This window comes from Canis lupus, chromosome 13 (genome assembly GCF_048164855.1).
Source record: "Canis lupus baileyi chromosome 13, mCanLup2.hap1, whole genome shotgun sequence".
NCBI lineage: Eukaryota > Metazoa > Chordata > Mammalia > Carnivora > Canidae > Canis > Canis lupus.
The window spans coordinates 65,484,106-65,506,875 of record NC_132850.1 but is presented as its reverse complement, the minus strand read 5'-3'; the positions used below and the strand labels follow the sequence as shown (position 1 = coordinate 65,506,875).

The following is a 22,770-nucleotide window of genomic DNA, read 5'->3' as shown; positions in this document are numbered from 1 at the left end:
GCTCCCTGCATAACACTCAAATGGTTTTGCTAAAATTTTCATTCACTAAAATTATATTTTCCAGTGAACAAAATTGCCAGAGAGGCTTATAAGAAGTTCAAAGTTGTCATCTGAGAAAGCTAACGCATTGAGACATTAATACCATTTACCATCATCTTAGTTTCAGTGAACTAGTTTAGTATAAAAGGTGAGATGTGACAAGTAATTTCCAATTGCTACATAAAGCATCATAAATGACAACTGGCTGGGGTGTTAGTCTCAAAATTAGGTCAGCTTTCTGTGGCAAATGAATAAGAGAAGGAAGTAAGATCCAGTAAAAGGTCCACAGAGGGAGAGCCATGATGATCTTTGCTTACCCTCCGCTTTTTCCAGGGTCCACTTTGACCTGCAGGGTAAACTTTCACCCAGTCCTCCACTACCAGAAAGATCTACAGAATTTCACCAGAAATACAAATGTAGGCAACTCCACACTCTAGTTGGGGTTGAGCTGAATGAACCGGGAGAGCAGGCCTTTCTCCTCTGCCTAGGTAAAATCTGATTAAGATGAGCATTGTAATGGTGTGAATATCTACTTCTAATTTTATAAAGACTCCTTATGGAGATAAATATACAAATAATCTATTGTTATATTTTCTCAATCTTCATCATAACCTTGCAAGGCCTTACTTCTCCCATCTTAAAACAAAACAAAACAAAACAAAAACAAAAAAAAACTAAGCCTAAAGTAAATTAAATGACTTGCTTACAGACACAGAGATGGGATGTGATATAAATAGGCCTCACTCTCAAAGCCTATGGTTTAGAGCTGCAGACTTTTCTAACGTAAGATCGGGCCTCTCTTTCCATCTGCAAGCTCTGGAGGTAAAACAAAATCATAGGGGACATAACGCAGTTAATGACGTACTTACATTCTGGGGATGGTGCCATATATCCTGACAATGGAATCCTACAGGCCCTTGATACACTTTCCTTCTTCGTCTGAGCCTGAATGCGGGAGGTTTGCGTTGGTGGTACAACATCCTACCACTGCAACCACAATGAAAAATTATTTAATCTTCTTAGAAATCTTAGACCAACTTTATAGACTATAGCAAAAAGGTAGGACTCTATAAAGCTGGAGGAATCTTGGTTTGAGATGTTCTAAATTCAGACACCTAAAATTCAGAGGACATTCCAGGAATGATCTTAATGACTAATTCTTCCTTCACTAAGATGCAAAGCTTCTGAAATACCTGTAAGAAAAGTCTGCAAAGTTTATTATGCCTTCCAGCTTCAGGATTAGTTCTCAAAAAAAAAAAAAAAAGTACTAAAAATATTTAAATGTGGGAACAAAGGAAAGTATATTAAGTGTCAACAAACTCGTGGTCGACTAAATTATTACAATAATTAATTCATCTTTTGAGGGGTGCCTGGGTGGCTCAGCAGTTGAGTGCCTGCCTTCAGCCCAGGGCATGATCCTGGGGTCCTGGAATCGAGTCTTTAAAAAAATAATTCATCATTTGATTACTCTATTAATAAATTTTCCTGCGGAGCTTACAATGAACCAAGCAGAGTGAAACTCAAAGATGATAGCTATAACTGTTTCTTTCTCTTTTTAAAGATTTTACTTATTTATTCATGAGACAGAGAGAGAGGCAGAGACATAAGCAGAGGGAGAAGCAGCTCCCTGTGGGGACCCTGATGTGGGACTCGATCCCAGGACTGGGAACCCGCTCTGAGCCAAAGGCAGATGCTCAACCGCTGGGCCACCCAGGAGTCCCTATAACTGTTTGTCTCGTGCCTTTTCTCTAGGTCACATCCTGATTCGTCCTCTGAATTTTATCAGTTTTCAAGAAGAAGTAGGGAGACCAAGCCTGGGATCAGGAAAGACATTTCCCCTAGATATAGGGCAAAGCTGGCCTAGCCTGTCTGCCTCCTTTACCCTGTACCATATCTTGTTCTTTCATTAACTTGAAGTCTCCTCCAAGCTAGCACATAGTACCATGAGAGAAGCAACGCCATTGATCCCCTGCTCCTCCGTCTAAAACCTTCACCTCTTAGCATGGCAGCTCACGTGTGAATGTTGGGAGGATCCCATTATATCTTTACCCACGTCAACATTCCTCCTTTGGGATGGAGTACAGGGGGATGTGTAGAGCACATCTAGGGGGGCCTAGAGATGAATGTGAGTGACCAACACTTAACCCATCAGAATCATAATAAATTCAGTGAGAAAAATAATTTGGAAGAGCTTTTAGACAATACTGTCTTATATGTACTGATGTTATAAGCACAAAAAGAAAGTTAAAGTGAGGAATACTGCAGTCTTGAAATTTCTTAGTTAAAAATCTTAACACTGTCCCTCGTCAGCTATGTAACTCTCGGTTAGTAATTTAACTTTTCCAAACCCAAAGTTTTGCATCTTTAAATTGAAAATTATAGCAGAACCTATTCGTAGGGTTCCTATGAGGCTTAAATGGGACATTTCATATAAGACATGCAGCATGGTGGCTGGCACATAGTAAGTATCAACTATTAATGTTCACCATGATGGTCAGACTCAAGATTGCTTCCACGTTATCCCAAGATTTGGTGCAATTATAGCAATCATTGGTGCGGGATATTAAAAAGAAGCAGATGTGTTAGAAGAGGAGGTAGATATTTATACCTCCATGGGAATCTCAGGGTTTGAAAGCAGAGCTTCTGAAGCATGGTAAAAAGCATTAATGGCAAGAAAAGAGGAATAGAGCTTAACATTATTGTGGGAATATCTTGCAATCAATTGGCCAGATAGAGAAATTTTTCCTAATCCATATAATGGCAAAATTGTCCAAATTTTTTTTTTCTGCTCTTATCCCTATATTGCAGTTTGTCATTGAATGCTTACCTCGTACCAGGCATTGTGTTGGAAAGTGCTGGGATTACCCAAACAAACACATCAGATATTAGGGAGATCTGCCCGTAGCATCTCTTACCCCGCCGTGGGCACGCTCATTCTGGCCAAAGTGAATGTTCCTGTCCGCTCTAGTTGTTCCATAGATCCTCTTCACAGGTAGGGGAGAATTTGTGTTTTCAGTTAAGGGTACGTAGGTGCCTCGCCCTCTGTGGAATAACAGTATCAAGGAGCATTTAGTGATCCTCACTGTGAGCCAGGCACGATTCTAAGCATTTTATGCACACTGACTTTTCAAATGCCCACCAAATATATTGTGAAGTGTGCATGATTGCCACCCTCATAAGGAAATGAAAAGACAGAAGGTAAGTAAGTTGCCCCTAGTCACACAGCGGACTGTGGCAGAACTATGCTATCATACGTTCAAGCTGATCCTGGGCACGCTCTTCGGCTCCAATGACCCAGAGCAGCAAATCACGGCCCAGGACTTTAAGCAGCTCAAATAGTCGTGGTGGGTGAAGTCAATCCCTCTAGCCACCTGCTGAAGTCTCATTAGGGAACAACAGCGCATCTAATGAGTTCTTCACTTGACTTCCCGAAAAAATTGTATCTCTTCAAAATCTAGAGGAAGAGATGGGGTGGGGATTGCTGCTTCGTATGTAATTCTAACTCACAAGGTCAAATTGGTTATAAAGTTAAAACAAAACAGAGGAGAAAAATGACTGTGCAGCCCTAGAATTAGTTATGCCCACAGGGAGAAAGACTAGTGTCAGCCGTGTAGCCTCAGTTGGAAGAAGACAGGATTGCAAAGGCGTATGGGAGACAAACAGGCATTATCTGTAGGGCTTGAGAAGCTAAAAAGAGTGAGGACTTTAAAAGAGTTAAAAGCTCTCAAAAAACACTCCAATGTTGTAATTATTAACAATTGCAGTGAAGAATTCTGTAAGAGCTGGAGGGGAAGTCACATGGTCAAGTGCAGATAAGAATGACAGTCACAGGCCTGTGACCGCAGCATTTGGAGAGGCTGAGATGTATGGAAACGACTTGGGAGCACGGCAAGTTTGTCCTATTTACGTCCATGATGAAAATAGCAAATGAGAGCATGACCACTTGCTCTGTGCCAGGGCACAACATACATCACACACACACACGCACACACACGCATCCTTTTTTAGCTTTTTTTTTTTTCTCTTTTTTTTTTTTTTTAAGATTTGTTGTTTATTTATTCATAGAGACACACAGAGAGAGAGAGAGAGAGGCAGAGACACAGGCAGAGGGAGAAGCAGGCTCCACGCAACAAGCCTGATGCGGGACTCGATCCCGGGTCTCCAGGATCACACCCCGGGCTGCAGGCTGTGCTAAACCGCTGCGCCACCCGGGCTGCCCTCTTTTTTAGCTTTTAAAAAATTTTGTATCGAAGCACATTAGTTCAGGTGTCCGACGTGCTGATTCAGCATGTCTTTACCTCATGCCATGTTCACCACCAGCTCACGCACATCTTTTAAAGTTGTACTTTTGTTACGATTTATTTTTTCTGCCAAGGAAAACAAAAGAGGCAGAAAAGGTACTTGAAGAGCTACCACGATCCGAGATGAGTGCAGAATGTCCTTCTTTTTAAAGGCTGAACGGTATCCCATTGATATGTACGTTCCACATTTCCTTTGCCCATTTGTCCATCGATGGGCATTCAGGTTCTTTCCACATCCTGGCTATTGTGAATAGAGACACAGTGACTATAGACAGGACTGCTACTATCTCTTTGACATTCTGATTTCAGCTGTCTTGGAGTAACACCCAGAAGTGGGATCGCAGGATCACACAGTAGTTCTACCTCTAGTTTTTTGAGCAACTCCCATATTTTTTTCCATACTGCCTGCACCACGTTACATTCCACCGACAGTGTGCAAAGGTTCCTACTCTTCCACATCCTCACTAACAATAATTGTCTTTTGCTTTTCAGATAATAGCCATCCTGACAGGTGTGACAGGTGTGAGTCTCTGTACAAGGCAACCACATGGATGCACCTTGAAGACATTACACTTAGTGAAATAAGCCAGTCACAGAAAAACAAATACTGCATGATTCCATTTATATGAGGTATCTAGAACAGTCAAATTCATAGAATTGAGGAGTGGAGTGGTGATTGCCAGGAGCCGCCAGGCTGGGGGAGACGTGAGGAGTTACTAATCAACCGGCACAAAGCTTCAGTTAATCGTGATAAATAAACTCTAGAGGTCAGTTGTACGACATTGTACCTACAGCCAATGATAATATATTGTATGCTTGAAAGTTTGTTAAGAGGGTAAATCTCACGTTGTGTTCACAATAAAATAAAACGTGAAAAGAATAAAAACACCAAAGTCAATATAGAGATTTTAAAAATTTATTCGTTCATGAGAGACAGAGAGAGAGAGAGAGAGAGAGAGAGAGAGGCAGAGACCCAGGCAGAGGGAGAAGCAGGCTCTCCACAAGGAGCCCGACGCAGGACTTGATCCCGGGCCTCAGGATCACGCCCTGAGCCGAAGGCAGATGTTCAGCCACTGAGCCACCCCAGGTGTCCCACCAATATAAAGATTTTAAAAGAGTTCCCCAATCTTTGATTAATTCAAGTGTTTTGATTCATATGAATTATATTCCAAGACACAGGGATCAGAGAGAGGAGAGGACGGGCTATTAGCAATCTATGTGAAATCAGTTCCAAAAGACCGAAGATAAGGAAATATTTTTATGGTGATCCCAAAAGGGGAGAATGTTTATCACCTAGATGATAGGTTGCTAAACTTAACCAGACTGGTGAGGGTCCTTGCCTCCATTTCATAAACAGCAGTTCTTTCTGGGTTGTTTAGCCTGAAGCAGGGAGGACAGAGGCAAGGAGGGAGGTGGGGAAGGTAGCTTGCATGATAGATTTCTTCGAATATTTGAAGAGTTGTCACATAGAAAATAAATTCTATTCGAACTGCTCAGTCCCGATGGCTGCAACAAGGACCCGAGGGTTAGAGGCAGATGAATTTGGATTCAATAGAAAGAAGATCTGTCTAAAATTCTAATGAGAGAATAGATTCCTCTGGGAAATAATGAGTTCCCTGGCACTGGAAATGCTCGTGCTGGGTATTGAGAAGGAAATTCAAATAATTCCATGTCACTCCTAACCTAGAGATTCTGACATTCCAAGATGAGATGACCTTAAACAGCCTTTTTCAGCCATAAAACGTGAGTACAACATGTCAAGATTTCTTCTTTGAACACGGTTTAAAATGACCAGATGGCCACTAAGAAACCATTTCTGCTTAAACTGCCATGAAATGAGACATTTAAAAAAATAATTTAAAAAGCAAGTTAGCATATAAATGGCTTAAGAATTCCCCATATTCTAGACTATCTTCAAATTGCAATTTAATTTAGGACGAGCACTTCTGGTTTATGGTAATATCTTTATGCTTACCTGCTCCCATAGAAATACAAATAAATAAATACTTAAATGTATTTATTGCAAATCACGGTCTATTTGGTCCCATCAGTGATGCAACTGGACAATCTCTGCATCCTTAGTCTATCAACGAGTCCAGGGGAATGTCGATGATCCAGTCATTTCGGTGTAGGTTATGTAGGTTACTTTTCAACATGGCCCAGGTCACCGTCTTTGAGCTATCTGGAATATATTTCCAAGCATGCCTGAGGGCATGAAATGGAGATTTAATGCAGCACTAGGAACACGGATCGCACTAAAACACAGTCAACATTCCCAGGAACAAAGAAATCTTAAGGAAGGAGTCTTTGAAACTACAGCTGATGCCCAGAGAAGATGAGGGCAAACCTTAAAGCGCAGCCCAGACTGAGAGGCTGTTATTGAGTCTCCAGCTGTGATGACAAATGACGTTTGTAAATCTTAATAACTTCTAACTGCCGTATCCCTTTCTTTGGGCAAACTGTCAAGATGGTAAATGCAGCAGAAAAATCCCCTTGAGTTCAAGTAAATAACTTTAACTCTCTCCCTTCAAAGGTTCCTAATATGAGATTTTCGTTTTTCATTATGTACCTTTCATTTATTTAGCATCTTCCTCATCCTAAAAAAGCCTTGGAAGCATCCGTCCTTATTGCTGTCTCTTATGGTCTTTGTTTTATAAATGAGGCATAAGGTCTTTGTTTTATAAGGCGAGCCTCGGCATTGGAGTTAGAATCTAGGTCTCTTCCTTCTGAATCCAAAACGTCACCTGGCACACGATCTCCTTCTGCCACCTTCGTGCTGACAACTTCATTAATAAGACTCATTTCCAGTCAATCCAGACTTGCAAATTGTCATTGCCTATGGTTCCAGGGACAAGAAAGAAATTAGACCCCTCCTTTAGAAACTCACTTAGCAGAAAGTGGGAAGGGAAAGAAATTAAAACACGTTATAAAAACCTCCCCTCAGCCCTCTCAACGTTTACGTTTCCATCGTCTCTCTCAGTGGAAAGATATATTTACGCTGCAGTTATTTCCAACTATCTGCCCCCCATGAATCAACATGATGGCTCTGCAAACAATAAACCTCTTTCCCAGCTTTACAGAGAAAATGTGGCCAAAAGTCTTTTGTCCAGAGAAGAGACTCAAGCTGTCTGCACCTTCTTAATGGTCACTTCTACGATGCCCTGCTCAGGAAGAAAGAAATAAAATAACTAAGGATGGAAAATATTATCTTCTCCCTCCCACGCCCACTTCATAGCCTGATTTCCCCCTTCATTTCCAATGTGATAGCATTCACTCAGACCCTTATTGTCTCATGCCTGGAATGATCTGATTTTCCCAATCCCACCATTATTTCTCTGCTTCATTCCCCTCATACGTAGAGGGGAGAATAATAACGATTCCTCTCTCACTGGATGGCTGTGGGAAAGAAATGAGTAAACACGTGGGAAGCGTTTCGATGGGTACCTGGCATACAACAAGCACTCAATAAATGTTAGCCCCAAGTAAAATCTTATCCTCTACACTATAAAACTGATAATTCTACAATGAAAATCTGGGTATATCCAGAATCCACCACGTCCCATCTCTTTCATGGTTACCCCCTCTGGTCCAAACCCCATCATCACTTGTCTAGAGTATCCCAACAGCCTCTTTACTGGCCTTGCTGATTCTGCTCTGGACCTTACACTGCAGACTGTGCCTAGCTCAGGAGCCCAAGGATCCCTCTGAATTTTAAGTTGGCTCTTACCACCCTCTGTTCACTCTTTCTCATGCTCGTGTGCACTTGCTCCCTCTCTCTGTCTGTCTCTCTGTCTTCCCATTCCCTCCCTCTCTCTCCCTAATGGCTGCTCATCTCACTTCAATATAAACCTAAGTCCCTATAGTGGTCGATAAGGCCTTGCAGAGCCCATGACCCCCCTCCAGTTACGCCCCTGATCTCATCTTCACCTACGCGGCTCTTAGTTTACTTAACTCCAGCCCCCCCAGGCCTCCAGGATTCTTCACACAGGCCTGGCTTGCTCCCAGATTGAGGCCGGTGAACCCCGATTTCCTCCGCCCGCCACACCTTCTCCTCCCACCCCTCCCACCCCATCTGCATCACTTCCTCCAGTTTCTTCAAATCTTGAAGGACCACCCGATTTTGAACTGCAGCTCTTCCTTGTCCACCCCAGCACGACCGATCCCCTTAATCTGCTCTTTATTTTTCCATGGCACACACCAGCCTTTAAATGATAATATTGATGGTTTCCCACCAGTAGAAAGTCAACCCCACAGGGACAGAGATTTTTATCACATAGTTTATTGATGTTCCCCTAATGCCTGGAAAAATGCCCAGCACATAACATGTTCCAAACACATGTATCCTATAAAACAGTGAATAAATAAATGAGTCGAAGTGTTCCCATTCTGCTGCATCCCCTTCAGGCTTTCCCGGCTGCCAGAGGTCAGGCCAGACTTCTTAGCCACAAAAACCTGTAACCCTCTGCCCTTCCCCATTCCTTCAGCCCCGCTCTCTGCCAGCACACTGCACTTGGTATGTTGTTGCAGCTTCTTGGTCCTACAGCCTTCTGCTGACCTGAGTGCCTCATCTACCCGGCAAATATCTCCCACCCTCCAGGACGTCACCTGGACTGCGAAGCTTCTCTTGATTCTCCAGTTCCCGGCAGTGTATTCCTCTTCCCTTTGTGCTTCTGGTCTAACCCGAGAACTCTTATCTCAGCACCAGTCACTGCAGTGGTTTCATTTGCTTTCATTGGTTTCCACGGCTATCCGCTTGGACCACATGAGGGCAGGGAACCTACTCATTTGCCCGGCCCGGTGCAACCAGGGCAAACCAGGTCTTATGGGTCATAGTACTCAAGATAGACTGTTGTGCATGCTTAGGAAAGAGTAAAAAATGTCCACTGGACCCTGCTGGTTCTAACACATCTAATAGCAGAGGGCGGGTTAGACAGGAAAGCACCTCCCGGTCAGCTATCCTGCCTCGGTGCTTGGAACTCCAGCCCAGTGCTGATGCTCTCAAGGAAGATAAAGGAGTTGAGGCAGAGAGTACTGCATGTGGATGGATGGAAGGCGGGGGTCCCACCAGAAGTGCACGGAGCCCTGGGCTACAGGCTTCATACCCGCTGACGGAGGCAGGGTGGTCAAGGAGAGGTCCCACTGGGCCACCTGAATCTCTAGATCTTTCCTGAATTGCACTAACTCCAGGCTGTTCCTCTTGAAGCACGGGGGCCAGGGGATAGACAATCACACAGGAGGGGATTGCTCCAAGGAGCTTCCAGTAGTGGAAGCTAAATAAGATGCTAGGCAGGAAGAGATGAGGAGTCAGAGAGAGAGAGAGAGAGAGTAAAGGAGAAAGAGAAAAGAAAAAAACAAAACAAAACAAGAAGTGCTACTTTTCCTCCATCAAAACCGCCCTTGCAATGCCCTGCATGCCATTAGCCCAAATTTCAACCCACAACCTTTCAGTGGGGGCGATCCCTGAGCACTAGCCCCATAGAGCTTCTTATGGTGCTGCCCTTTCACTATGGCTTTTAAGTATCCTCCCCTTTTCCCACTGATCATAAACTCTCCTTCGGTTCAGGCATTTTCCCTGGTTTTATTATCTGTTCCTTGGGCCAGGGTCACATAACATGCTGACTAAGGTTAATTACTTCATTAATTCCCCTACTTTCCCGATGCACAGTATTACTTTTATCACCTTCTGTTCAAAGATGAGTTGAATTCATTAGTAGGATTTTGTGCGTGAAGGTCAGTTAAACATCAAATTGCAGGCCAAGAGAGAGGAAATAAGAAAAGCCCATAGGGCTGCCCCTGAAAGTCCTCTCCCAAATGTGGTCTGCGCTCAGTTTATCTTGCTGAGCATATTATAACCCACCCCGGGCACAGCTCTGCTTCTTCCACCCCACATTTTCCAGCAAAACACATACCCACAGCATAAACAGACCAGGAGAACCGTCTGCCATCTTCCCAGGGTACTTCCTTCACCCTCACATCCGCCCAAGCCATTCATTCAACAATCAGGAGGACGGTACCTGCTATATGCCGGGAGCACTGCAAGGCTTTGGGCAGGTAGCATATTACGTACAACTCTGCTCTCAGAACATAGGGTGCGATTAAAGAGCAGAAAAATAAATCAATGGTTTTGTAAAGTGTGATGAATATATAGTGACAATAACACGAGTAGCAATGGTGGCTGAGATTAATTAAATGTGTACTGTGCTCCAGCCACTCTTACTCTTCACATATTATTAACTCATTTATCTATTAAGTCAACAGCCCTATAAAGGCAATTACTATTATTCTTCTCTGTTTTGCAGATGAGGAAAATTGAAGCACAAAGAGTTAAGTAATTTGTCCAACCAGTTGATAAAAGTCTGAGTCCTGATTCAGACCCAGACACATATCCTGAGCACATAAAACAAATTGAGGGGCCAGGACTCCATTCTTCAACTCCACCTGGGAACACTTCTACACCTGCGGTCTCTGTTCCTGACTCGTTGGCCAGCACTTCTGTGGCACGCAGAGCACTTGCGTGTGCCATGCGCTGCTGGTTATACAGAAAGCCTGCAAAGTTGAGAGCACAAAGCCATGTAAGGTGCAATAGTAAAATGGTACACTTAGCACAGTACAGGAAAGCTATGAATAAGGTACAGAAGAAGCACTGGGCAGGGAGTGGGCCTGCTCTCCATGGTAAAGATTAGGGAAGTTTTATCATGGAAGGACTTTGCACAACCAGAAGTAGGAAAGCATTCTTGAAAGGGGGGCTCCTGGGTGGCTCGTGGTTGAGCATCTGCCTGTGGTTAGGTCGTGATTCTGGGGTCCCGGGATTCAGTCCCATGTTGGGCTCCCTGCATGGAACCTGCTTCTCCCTCTGCCTGTGTCTCTGCCTCTCTCTCTGTGTCTCTCATGAATAGATAAATAAAATCTTAAAAAAAAATAAAGAATTGTTGAAAGACATTAAAGGTGGAGGGAATCCCCCATCGCTTTTCTTTAGGAAAGTCTCTCCTCTTTCAAAACCATCCTTGAAACTTTCTTCAAGGAGCCTCCACCTCAATATTTGTGCTGCTTAATTTCAGGTATCAACCTGACTGGGACACGGGGCATGGGGCAGGGTGGGTGCTCAGATACTGGGTTAAATGCTTTCTGGGTGTGTCTGATGGGTGTTTCTGGATGAGATTGACATGTGAATCTGTAGACTAAGGAAAGCAGACTGCCCTCCCGAATGTGGGTGGACCTCATCCAACCCGCGGCTGAGGCCGAAGCAGAACAGAAGGAGTGGGTTAGGGGGGATTTGCTCTCTGCCTGACTGTTTTTGAGCCGGGACACCAGTCTTTTGCACTCAGACTGGAACTACGCCAGTGGCCTTCCCAGTTCTCCAGCTTGCAGGTGGTGGGACTTCACGGCTTCCACAACTGCGTGTGCCACCAAAGTCCTTGAAATAAAGGACTGTTTATTAGTTCACCACCGGGTCTGTTTCTCTGGAGAGCTCAGACTAGAACAATCCTATTCTGGTCACCTTTTTCATGTGTTTCCTTGGCACGCATATGTCGTTGGTTAGGGCATCATAGTGCAGCTGCTATGATATGGGAGTGTCTCCACATAAGCATAGGGGGTCCTCACAGTGAGAAATCACAGAATTCAATATTCTTCCTCGTTGCTCCACCCAGTAGCCACTCAATAGATGTGGTTCCCTTGCTGCCTGTGCTAGGATTTCCCAGCACCTGGAAGCAGCAGGAAGGCTTGTCCTTTGGGGGTTGCACGCTCTTTCTAGCAACATCACACATGGCCAATTATCATAAGGCAAGTTCAGAAAGATGTAAGCAAAGCAGTCGTCTATTTAGGGCATCCTTTAGATCTGAATGACCACTAACTTATACTCTGGCCGGAGGCACCAGACAAACCCTAGCCCTCAAGTAAGTCTGGTCCCCATCATGGGGACTTGGACTTTTTGGAAGGACAATCCATGCCTATTTAGAATATAAACTGTAAAAAGAAAAAAAAAAAAAAAAGAAGCTGAGCTTCACTCATCTTTGAATATTTATGGATGGAACACCATGTTTCATGCTTTCTCCACACTAAACTCTGATCGCCTCTAATTTAAGAAGGAAGAACTAGAGGAAGCTCTCATTGCAGTGAAATCTCCCCAGAAGAGATTATTGGAAATGAATTCGTCTGCATCCATGGAAAGTCTCCATCTCAGAATGCATTTAGGACTGGTACTCATTAGCTCCCCATGTATATTCGAGCATTCTCCATGTGCTGAAACAGCACCTTAGTCAAGCCTGGACGCAGCATTAGATGAGATAAAGTCTTTGCCTCATAGGGGAGTAAGAGAGATCTACAATGAACTTGAAGTAATTAAAGCCTCGTGAACCATGTTAAGTCTGTGAAGAAATTAAAGCAGCATTAGGAAGTAGAGACTGAAATCGGTTTGTAGTGTGTGCATGCATGTATGATGTATGAGTGCGTGCGCGTGTTTGGGCTCCTTTAGATATGTTGCTCAGGGGTGGCTTCTCTAAGGAGGTGAAATCTGAAATGCAAACTATAAGATAAAATAAAAAAAGGATATTTCAGGCAAAGGAAACAGCAAATTCAAAGGCCCTGGAGTGAAAATGGCTTGGTGTGATGAGGAACAAGAATGGCACTATGGCAGGGGGCGCCTGGGTGGTTCCTTCTGCTGAGCATCTGACTCCTCATCTCAGCCCAGGTCTTAATCTCAGGGTCGTGAGTTCAAGTCCCATGTTGGGCTCCACACTGGAGCCTACTTTAAAAAAAAAAAAAAAAAAAAGAAAAAGTTAAAGAATGCCGCCCTGGCAGGAGCATCACAGGTAGCAGGGAGAATGACAGAGATGAAGCAGAAAACAGTCATGGGCCAGATCTTGGAGTGTCCCATAAGGCATGGGAACCACACAGGACTTAGGGTTTCCCCCAAAATTTGATAGGAATTCATCGTAGAAGAGAAATAATGTGAGAATCTAATTTATCTTTTCACAAGATGACTTTAACTATTGAGTGTGCAAGGGGTAGAAAGGTGGACTCCCAAAGACAAGTTACAAGTGAGAAGTTAGTCCAGGTGAGAAAGGGTGGTGTGTCGGCCTAGGATTAGTGACATATTGTCATGTAATGGGATTTGGGGTATATTTTAAAAGTGGAGCTGACAGGATTTGCTGATAGTTTGGATGATAGGACAAGAGAGAGAAAAGCTGACTTCTAGAGAGAGCTCGATACTCCGCGAAGATAAAGAAGCTGGAGCTCAAGGCCACTCACCTGGAAGGACATTTTTCCAGGCATTTGCGATGAGCACTAGAAATGTCATACTTGTGATTTTATAATCCTTTTCTTTAACAGGACCCCTAGGATGTCAGGGCCCACAGAGCCTGAATCTTCCTTAGTTCCAAGGTTTTAGCCCGAGTAACCAAGCAAAAAGGATCACATTAAGAAAGCGTAAAAAGTTGTTCAAATCACATATCGAAGGCATGTAACGTCTAGAGCCACGCTAACCAACCGTCACTGGTACATTGACCAAGAACGCCTCATGGGATACGATTATAAAGCAACTCTATTTTTTGTCTCCTCCAGTCCTTATTTTGCTGTTGTTTTATTATCATTTTTCCCTGTTCCTAAATGACAACTCAGAAGATCCTTCTTTTATATTTTTAAATACCTTTAAATATGTCGCAGTGCGAATAATAAAAGTTGACAAGTCTCGTTCAGAATCAGGATGCCTGATTCTCATTCAAAGGCGAGACCTCTCCCTTGCTCCCAGGGCGCTGCTGCCAGGAGCAAGGCTGAAGCCGGGAAGGAGTGTGGTTGGCTGCTCCTCCCCTTCTCTCTGCTCCCCGTCATAGGCACCTGCTGCCTCTGACATGGCCAACGCGGGCGTGGGAGAGTGAGAGGAGAGAAGGGCAAGGGAAGCAGGACAGTCCTTACTGGACTGGCACGATCGTAACTGGGCTAAACTCTCAGAGCCTGGCAGATGGTTGGAACTGGCCTCTCCTTTGATGAGCACATTCACTTATTGCTCAGGAAACTTCCGCCACCAGGGGGGTCTTTCTGAGGTTCCCTTGATTCTTTTGGGCACATCCCTATTTCGCCTTGGTGCCTAGATCCTGGGAACTTGACTGTATCCTTAGCTTCCCTTTGCTGAGCCCTGTGTGTCCACCCAGGGGGTTTCTTGGCGCCGAGACTGCTGTAGCCCAACACTTCCCCTGTGTGGAATATGCTGCCTGCAGTCCACCGCTGACAAGTGGAAGCATCCTTCTCCCTCTGCCCCTCCCCTGCTCGCTCTCTCTCTCTCTTAAAAAAGGAGAGAGGTATTTTTCCACTACAGCCCCAAGGGTATAGACCAATCCTAGGACACTTATCCTTCAGCCCATCCATCAGCACCTAGAGCTGTGCTCTTCGTGTCTTCAGGTAGGGTTCCCACATAGCCGCTGTGAGCTCACAATGACCTCAGGAAGCTCTCAGTGACCTCCTTATAGGGCATCCTTTTCAGTCGAGATGAGGGGGAAGCCCCACTTATCCTTTCCCTTTAGAAGGTAAGACATAGCACACAAACAGCTGTCTCCAAAAAGTCCTCTTCTTCCCCAAATCCTCCTTTTACTTGTCATAGCCAACTAATTTTTGGACACCTGTAGTTTTCAATTTCAGATCAGTGTTCTCTCTCACAATAGCTGCCGCCTCTATCTTAATATCCTTAAGCTTCCCCCTCTGCTGTGTCCTCTGCCTCTCTCTCTGTGTCTCTCATGAATAAATAAATAGAATCTTAAAAAAAAATTCTGATTTTAATATTAGTAGTTCTCAAAATGAGCTTCCGATGACTGCTTAATATCCTTAATATCCTGCTTAGCCCAGTCCAGCTTCAATGAACAGTTACGAATAACCGTTCTTACCTTACCCAAACATTGCAGATTCAGATCTTGTTACATCATTTTAACCAGGTGCTTCATCACATCTTACTTACATTCATTCTTCTTCTATACTTGTGAGCTTAATAAATTTCTGTAACTTGTAATTCTTCAAATTCCAAAATAGGTAAGGTCATGTGGTCATACCAAGTGAGGATGTTCAACCCTTCCTCCACACTGGCGGTTGGCTCATTTGATGACACACTAAGAAAGCAAGCTTCGGTTTACAGAGATTTTGTGAGTTGTCCCTGGAAACTTTCAGTATTGCTTCATTTCTTCACCAGTCAAAACACAGGGACAGCTGGGTGGCCCAGTGGTTTAGCGCCTCCTTCAGCCCAGAGCCTGATCCTGGAGACCCGGGATCAAGTCCCATATTGGGCTCCCTGCAGGGAGCCTGCTTCTCCCTCTGCCTGTGTTTTTGTCTCTCTCTGTGTGTCTCATAAATAAATAAATAAAATCTTTTAAAAAATTCTGATTTTTAATATCTGTAGTTCTCAAAATGAGCTTCTGATGACTACTGATGAAGACATGGCTTGCACTGCCACTTTGTTATTACCCTCAGAACACTATGCTCATTATTGGTTTTCTTTTCTTTTTAAGATTTTATTTATTTATTCATGATAGAGAGAGAGAGAGAGAGAGAGAGAGGCAGAGACACAGGCAGAGGGAGAAGCAGACTCCATGCCGGGAGCCCAATGCAGGACTCGATCCCAGGACTCCAGGATCATGCCCTGGGCCAAGGCAGGCACTGAACTGCTGAGCCACCCAGGGATCCCCTCATTATTGGTTTTCTTTTTGAAATTTCAATACAAACAAATATCCATAATTATCATTTTGTACATCTTATTTCCACTTTTTCCTCTTCATTGTCCTTTCTTCATTTGTACCTTTATGCCATGCACATCCCCATCCCAACAGACACACACACACAGACACACATGCAGGCATGCACATACAGCCCCACCGTGATTATCTTGGGCTTGGCCCTCCAATATGAGGCCTCAAAACTCTGCAGCAAGCAGCAGTGGTCAGAAGGCCAGCATCACCTGACCAAGGAGTCTGGAAGCTACCAGAGGCGGTAGGAGTGGATCCAGTGTTAGACTTTCTGGAATGGATGGCTTCCTGCTGGTTGAAAACCAGAAGTGCTAGTAGGAATAGATGGTGATGGAAAGAGAAGAAATGACACATAATTGGAGAAAAATTCAAGACTGGAGCTAGGAGTTTTCTGAAGACAAGAATGAGGTCCAGCTATCCTGCCCCAAATAATGGTTAGGCCCAGGGCAAGAATAAAAGTAGAGACCCCCATATCGTGTATCTAAATATTGTAAAAATATAATGTGAGCTAAGGACTGTTCAAAAATATATGTTCTATTCCCCCATCTTAACAAATATGTACTATTAAGAACAAAATAAACAGTTGTGTGAAGCTATGCTCTGTATCTGAGTAAGGATGAATGAACTTAATTATTATTGCATAAATCTGGGTGTTCTGTTATCAGCGGCCCAGTCCGGGAGGCCTAGTGATGTGTGGATGAGTAATAAAATAGACATTTGTGACCTGTAAATGATAAATAGGTATATTTATATTTTTAATAGTTTATATCACTATAAGTTATATACTTAATTGTTTATAAATGATTAATGTCCATTCTTTAAGACCATTTTTCTTTGTTTACCTTTATTTCAGCAAAATCACTAATTATCTTATTATAATAAAAATTATCCACATAATTTAATGGGAAACAATATGGAGCTTCCTCAAAACTTAAAAACTGATCTACCATATGACCCAGCAATCCCACTTCTGGGTGTATACCCAAAGGAAATGAAAACAGGATCTCAAAGACACGTGCATTCCCCTGTTTATTGCAGCGCTAGTCACAAGACCCAACATATGGAAACAGGCTGAGTGCTCATCAACAGATGAATGGATATAGAAGGTATGATATATATTTACGATGGAATATTATTCGGTCATGAAAAGGAGGACATCCTGCCATGTGCAACAACATAGATAAACCTTGAAAACATTAGGTTAAGTGAAATAAGTTAGAGAAAAGACAAGTAGTATATGATATCACTTATATGTGGAATCTAAAAAAATCATAAAAAGAGAGTAGAATGATGGTATTTAATTTTTTTTTTAATTTAAAAAATAAAAAAAGAAAATCTAAACTAGGTTTAATTTGAGATTTTTGACTAGGAGTTACAGGGTTTAAAGAGAATGTGGTTTGGCCAGAATAATTGTGTTATTTATAAGAGGTATTTGAGAGGCTCAGCTTTCTTCTGCCTTTACTTCACCTTTGCCTTCTATCTCGTGCTGGAACCTGCCCTGATTCCATGAATAAAGCAGCAACCGCGTTACACGGTAATGCCACAAGCCCGGGTCCAACACGCCACCCATGGCAGTGTGAAGGCTTGTGAAGTGTTCACAAAAGGCCCATACTCACGCCTTCAGAGTGTGTGGAGTGTGTGGAATGTGTGGAGTGTGCATTGCTTTGGATCTAAGGGTTAGAAACAGGAAAGCTCAAAGTGCATTCTCTGCTGCAGACTTGTTAAAACGCCCTCCCCCCACCCCACTGTGTGGGTAAAACATACAGTCGACAACTTCAGATGCATCATCAGAGGTGGGACTCCGTGTTAGGGACTCAGTGTTTGTGTCCCCCCTACATTCCTATGTTGAAGCCCTACCCCACCAATGTGATGTTATCTGGAGGTGCAGCCTCCTCCAGGAGGTGATTAGGGTCAGATGAGATCAGGAGGATGGGCTCCACATGATGGGATTAATGCTCTTAGAGAGGAGACACGAGCTCATGCTCCCTCACGCTCGTGCTCGCCCTCCCTCTTATTCTCGGCCACGTGAGGACATAACCACAAAGACAGCACTTACTAGAAATTCAATCAGCTGCATCTGGATCTCGGGCTTCCCAGCCTCCATAACTGTGAGAAAATAAGTGTGTTGTATAGGGTCTCGGTCTGTGGTGCTGGGTATGGCAGCCTGGGCTGACCGGTGTGCTACGGAATCATTGTCATTAACTCCACGGAAAGGGGATGAGTGGCGACAACAGGTTGGAGCACATGACTTCTTAGTCCTGAACACACATAAATCCTCTTTGAATAAGAAAGAGAGTTTTGGGCATCATTTTTGTTATATTCTACATGTGGCCAATCTTTTTAGGGTGAAATGAGGCAGTTATGTGCACAGCACGTCTCCTGGGAGCTCCACCTCTCACCTCTACCGTGGTGTGGAAATACCCTCCCTCGGGGTCACTCTTTAAGGCACCTTCTGGAAAAACAGGCATTTTTAACTGGGTCATTCTAAAGGAATGCCAAAAAAACCTTGTAACCTCTCGGGGGGATGACCTGGACTCCGATGAAGCTGTTTCAGGTTTCTAATCTGATTCTCTCAGCAGCTCCCGAAGGAGGCAGGGCAAGTACTACTGCTCTTGCTGTAGGAAGGAGTATCACAGGGAACGGATGAGTGACTCGCCTTAATCTACACAGATGTCAGATCCCAAATCCTAGAAATGCAAAACCATCCTGCAGCTTCCTTGGAGTCAGGGAACAAGCTGGGAGGTTACTTACTGAGCTGGGATCAGTGCGAGGGGGTGGGAGCCACAAGAGAACCGGCTATGAAGAGCTTATCCTCTCTGCAGCATGGGGCTCAGTTCACCAGGGAAAGTGGCTCCGCCTGAGTGATGCAGAATCAACGCTGACACATTCATCCCTGGTTCTGACCTCCTTATTGGCCAAGTCCCTCCTCTTTGCTTTTATTACACTTCTTTCTGTGTTCAAGAGATTTTCATGACGCAGTGTACTTTAAGAATGCACATGGTTAATAATAAGGCTCAAAGTGATTATTTCCCAACTTCTAGCATCTTTGCCTGTCCTTGCACCCGTTGCTCCCTCCGTCTGGATGCTCTTCCTTTCTGTCCCTCCACCACTACCACACCCACACCCATAGCTGGCCCGGCAACTGTCTTCCCCCAGAGTTAGGCTGATAAGACACAAGCTTACATATTGATCAGAGCAATACATACTAATTATGCAAATGCAGAAGACCAGAAGTTAATTTACAAAGATACTAACAGGTTTTGTGTCAGGACATCTAAGTGGTCTTTCTGTGAGATCATGATAGTGACTTTATCATTTTAAGATGCAATAAAATACCACTCAAAATACTTTTCTCTGGGAATTCCTCTCAAACTAGTAGTTACTAGCTGGTAACTTTACTCCTGTTACAGCAGGTAAACCTTCTGTTCTGTAACCTGCTAGAGAGAGAGAAAGAGCACATGGACTTTGGAGCTATGTAAATCCCGCTTCTGCCTCTTTCTAACAGTGTTTATTTAACCTTTGAGCCTGAGTTTTCTCATCTGTAGGACTGAAATAACCCTTACCTAGGAAGGTAAGGACCAGAGGTCACCTGTGTAAGGCAGCTGGTGCAGTGGCTGACCTATGACGTGTATGTAATACAGGTAGTTCTCATCTTGCCGAGACCGCTTCCACGGACAGCAGCGTGTAATCCATCTCACGTCCCCCAATGTGCAGCAGAGGCTCCAGCACAAAGCCGGCGCTCTAAAAACGTGCATAGAATAAATACACAAATGTATGAACAAATGAATGGATGCAGGGGACACAGTAATCCCATTGGTAGGTCATCTACTAGAACACCGAAGCCCCCCAGCCAAAGACCAGTGACAACACTTGTGTGGTTGGACCAGTTGGGTTCACCTCCACAGCCAGGGAGACTGTGCACCATGGACATCTCCGTCGGGTTAGGAAGGGTTCATGACAGGAGCCGGACTTTGTGTCAAGACTCGTTTGGAGAAGGCTCAAGGAAATGGGGCTTTGCTTTGGATCGAGTGCTGTCAGGAAGCGGGTACGAATTATGACTGGATCTTATCTAGAGAGAAGGAGAGTAGAGCAAGGCTGGTGCTGTGCTTCCTAAATATCTAGCAGCCACTTGTCTTAGGCAGGATAGGAGGGATGCTGGGGCGTCTTTGCGGTTTGGATGATGTTCATGGTTTTGTAGTGTTCAGACCTGATTACGGGGTGGTCTTGTTGTCTCGATCCATGACAGTCACAGACTGACCTTGTCCTGTTGTGCCCAAGATTGCGAATCCGAGAAACCACTGAGAAGCCGACAACGATGCAAGTGCACGAGGGTTTATGTACAAGCTGGAGCTTGGGTCCAAGTATACTCCACACCACGGAGCAGAGACTTGGACCCCGAAGTGGGTTACAGCTGGGTTTTTTATAGGCTGGTCTAGGGGACCTCCAGAAGGGGTGGAGGAATTTCTCAGGTTCTGTTAACATTCTGATATGGGGCTTTCAAGGGCATTGAGCTCTGTTCTCATTCTAATATGGGGCTTTCTACCACGGGGGTGGGCTCTGTTGTCTTTCTGATATGGGATTCCCTACGAGGACATTGAGGACATTCTGCAGTTTTTCCTATAAAGTTCAGCTCTTATTCACAGGGGCCTAAGATGGCTGTACTTGTGCTAATGCTAAACTTGAGGTGGGATGGCCTTGATTTTTCTTGGCCTCCACAGTCCGATGCTGCTGTTCTATGAAATTTTTCAACAGGAAGGCACCCAACCCTAGGGATGGGTGCCAGGCCTGCTCTCAATGCTGGGGCAGTGTTTCTTTCCCTCACTCTGGAAGAGCTTTCTGGTTAGCAAGATTTCATTATTATTATTTTTCACGCATAAGTTTAATTGACATACAATGTTGCATTGGTTTCAGGCATACAATATGGTGATTCAATAAGTCTAACAAGATTTAATTCTTAAAGATCTGTCTCTAAGGACTTGGGTCTATCCCTCTGTGGGACATTTACCTATTTTTCATTGACTATTAACCAAATTCCTGTATTTAAGCATGTGAATGTTTAACTTTTACCAAGAAATCTCCATTTGATGACTCCACTTGTTCAGGTTAAGGTTGGAAAAATAAATGAGAATGATACTATAGCACAAAAGAAATCAAATCAGGGCTTTTTCATTTTCTTCTCTTATGTGAAGTTATTTGGTCACAGGTCCAAAAATGAGATAGGCCCCAAAATTTAGAGGAAGAAATATAATAGCCAAAATTTAAAAAAACTTCTAGTACACCTTAACCATAGAAAAGGCCAGAGTTGAATATTATCAAAACCAGCTCATCCTAGATGACAGCAGCACGGCACTGAAACCTTCCCAGAGAAATAGTATTAGTAGCGTGCCAGTCACTGTACATAGCTTTTAGATCTTGCCAACAACATTTTAATTTAAATTATATTACCCTCGGTTTACAGCAGATGGAATCCGAGGCTCGAGAATGTCAAGTAACCCTTTCAAGGTCTCACCCGGTGGGTGATAAGGCTGGGATCGGAACTCAAGCCTGGGGGCACCTGGGTGGCTCAGTCGGTTAAAGGTCAAACCCTAGATCTCAGCTCAGGTCTTGATCTCAGGGTTGTGAGTTCAAGCCTTGCACTGGGCTCCGTGCTGGCGTGTGGAGGCTACTTAAAAAAGCAAACAAAACCCCCAAAATCCTCAAGGCTGCATGACTGCGTGGACCACAGCACCTCCTCATTCTGCTCCTTCCCAGAGCCACTGCCGACACGCCTTTAATGATGTTAGCATGAGAGTGAGGCCAACCAGAAACACTCGAAAATTACAAGTCTAAAACTTAGGGTTTTGAGAATTGTCACCTGTAATGAGAATGTATTAAAATGAAGACGGATAAAGTTACCAAGACAACTGCAAAAATAAGGTGATGAACCAGATGGGATCGAATGGGGAAAAAGCATTTTATTCTGGGTTTTGTTTGTTGGCAGGGTTTGTGTGTGTGTGTTTGGTGATGACACAGATCCCCACGGAGAAACACAGGACACCCAATCAATGTACTGGTTGGTCGCTGGAAAGAAATGTCAGTTTAGGTTGTCCAGACAGCAGACGCTAAGACAATAGAGATGCAGAGATTTAGAAATGCAGAGGCGTGTTGGAAAGGCGAGAGGGGGAATGCCCTTGAAGGGTGTCTTCGTCCAGGCAGGCTGCGAGAGTAGAACACCATGAAGCGCCTGGCTTCGAAGCAACGGAGATTTCGTTCTCACCGTCGTGGGTGCTGGTGTGAGCAAGAGCATCCTCCCTCCAGGCCTCCTGCCCCTTCCTTAGCCAGCACGGGAGACAAAGGGAAGAGGCAGGGGTGGGCACAGAGCCTCTCAAGCACAGGGTGCCTGTCACCCATGACGGAGGGGCCGAGGAAGCTGACTTGGCGCAGGCCTCCACCCCCAGCGCCCATCCTGAGCCACGGGCGGAGGCGCCGGGGCCTGCAGGCCCGCTCTGGCCACTGGGTGACGGGGGCTGCTGTGGAGCGGGGCCTCAGCCCCCCGGCCCGGGTGGTCCTGAGGGCCCGGAGCTGGAGGCGGCTGTGGCCTGGCCTCCCCGAGTGGAGGGCACACTCCTCCCTGCAGGGACAGAGCCAAGGGGCCCCTGCCCGTGGCCGTCGGGGAGCACGTTCTACCAAGGAGTGGGGTGTCCTCCTCAACACCCACTGCGGACCAG

General features: G+C 44.6%; 1 long non-coding RNA gene across 2 annotated transcripts; it reads right to left on the bottom strand.

Moving 5' to 3' along the window:
* Positions 1-6,280: 6,280 nt before the first annotated feature.
* Positions 6,281-19,001, bottom strand: LOC140602279 (uncharacterized). 2 transcript variants are annotated; one of them, XR_012005254.1, is made up of 4 exons: positions 18,815-19,001; positions 18,120-18,321; positions 6,910-7,176; positions 6,281-6,545 (listed from the first exon to the last, which is right to left on the bottom strand). It is a non-coding gene; the product is annotated as an uncharacterized lncRNA (long non-coding RNA). The 2 variants fall into 2 exon arrangements; XR_012005255.1 differs by lacking the exon at positions 18,120-18,321.
* Positions 19,002-22,770: the final 3,769 nt, after the last annotated feature.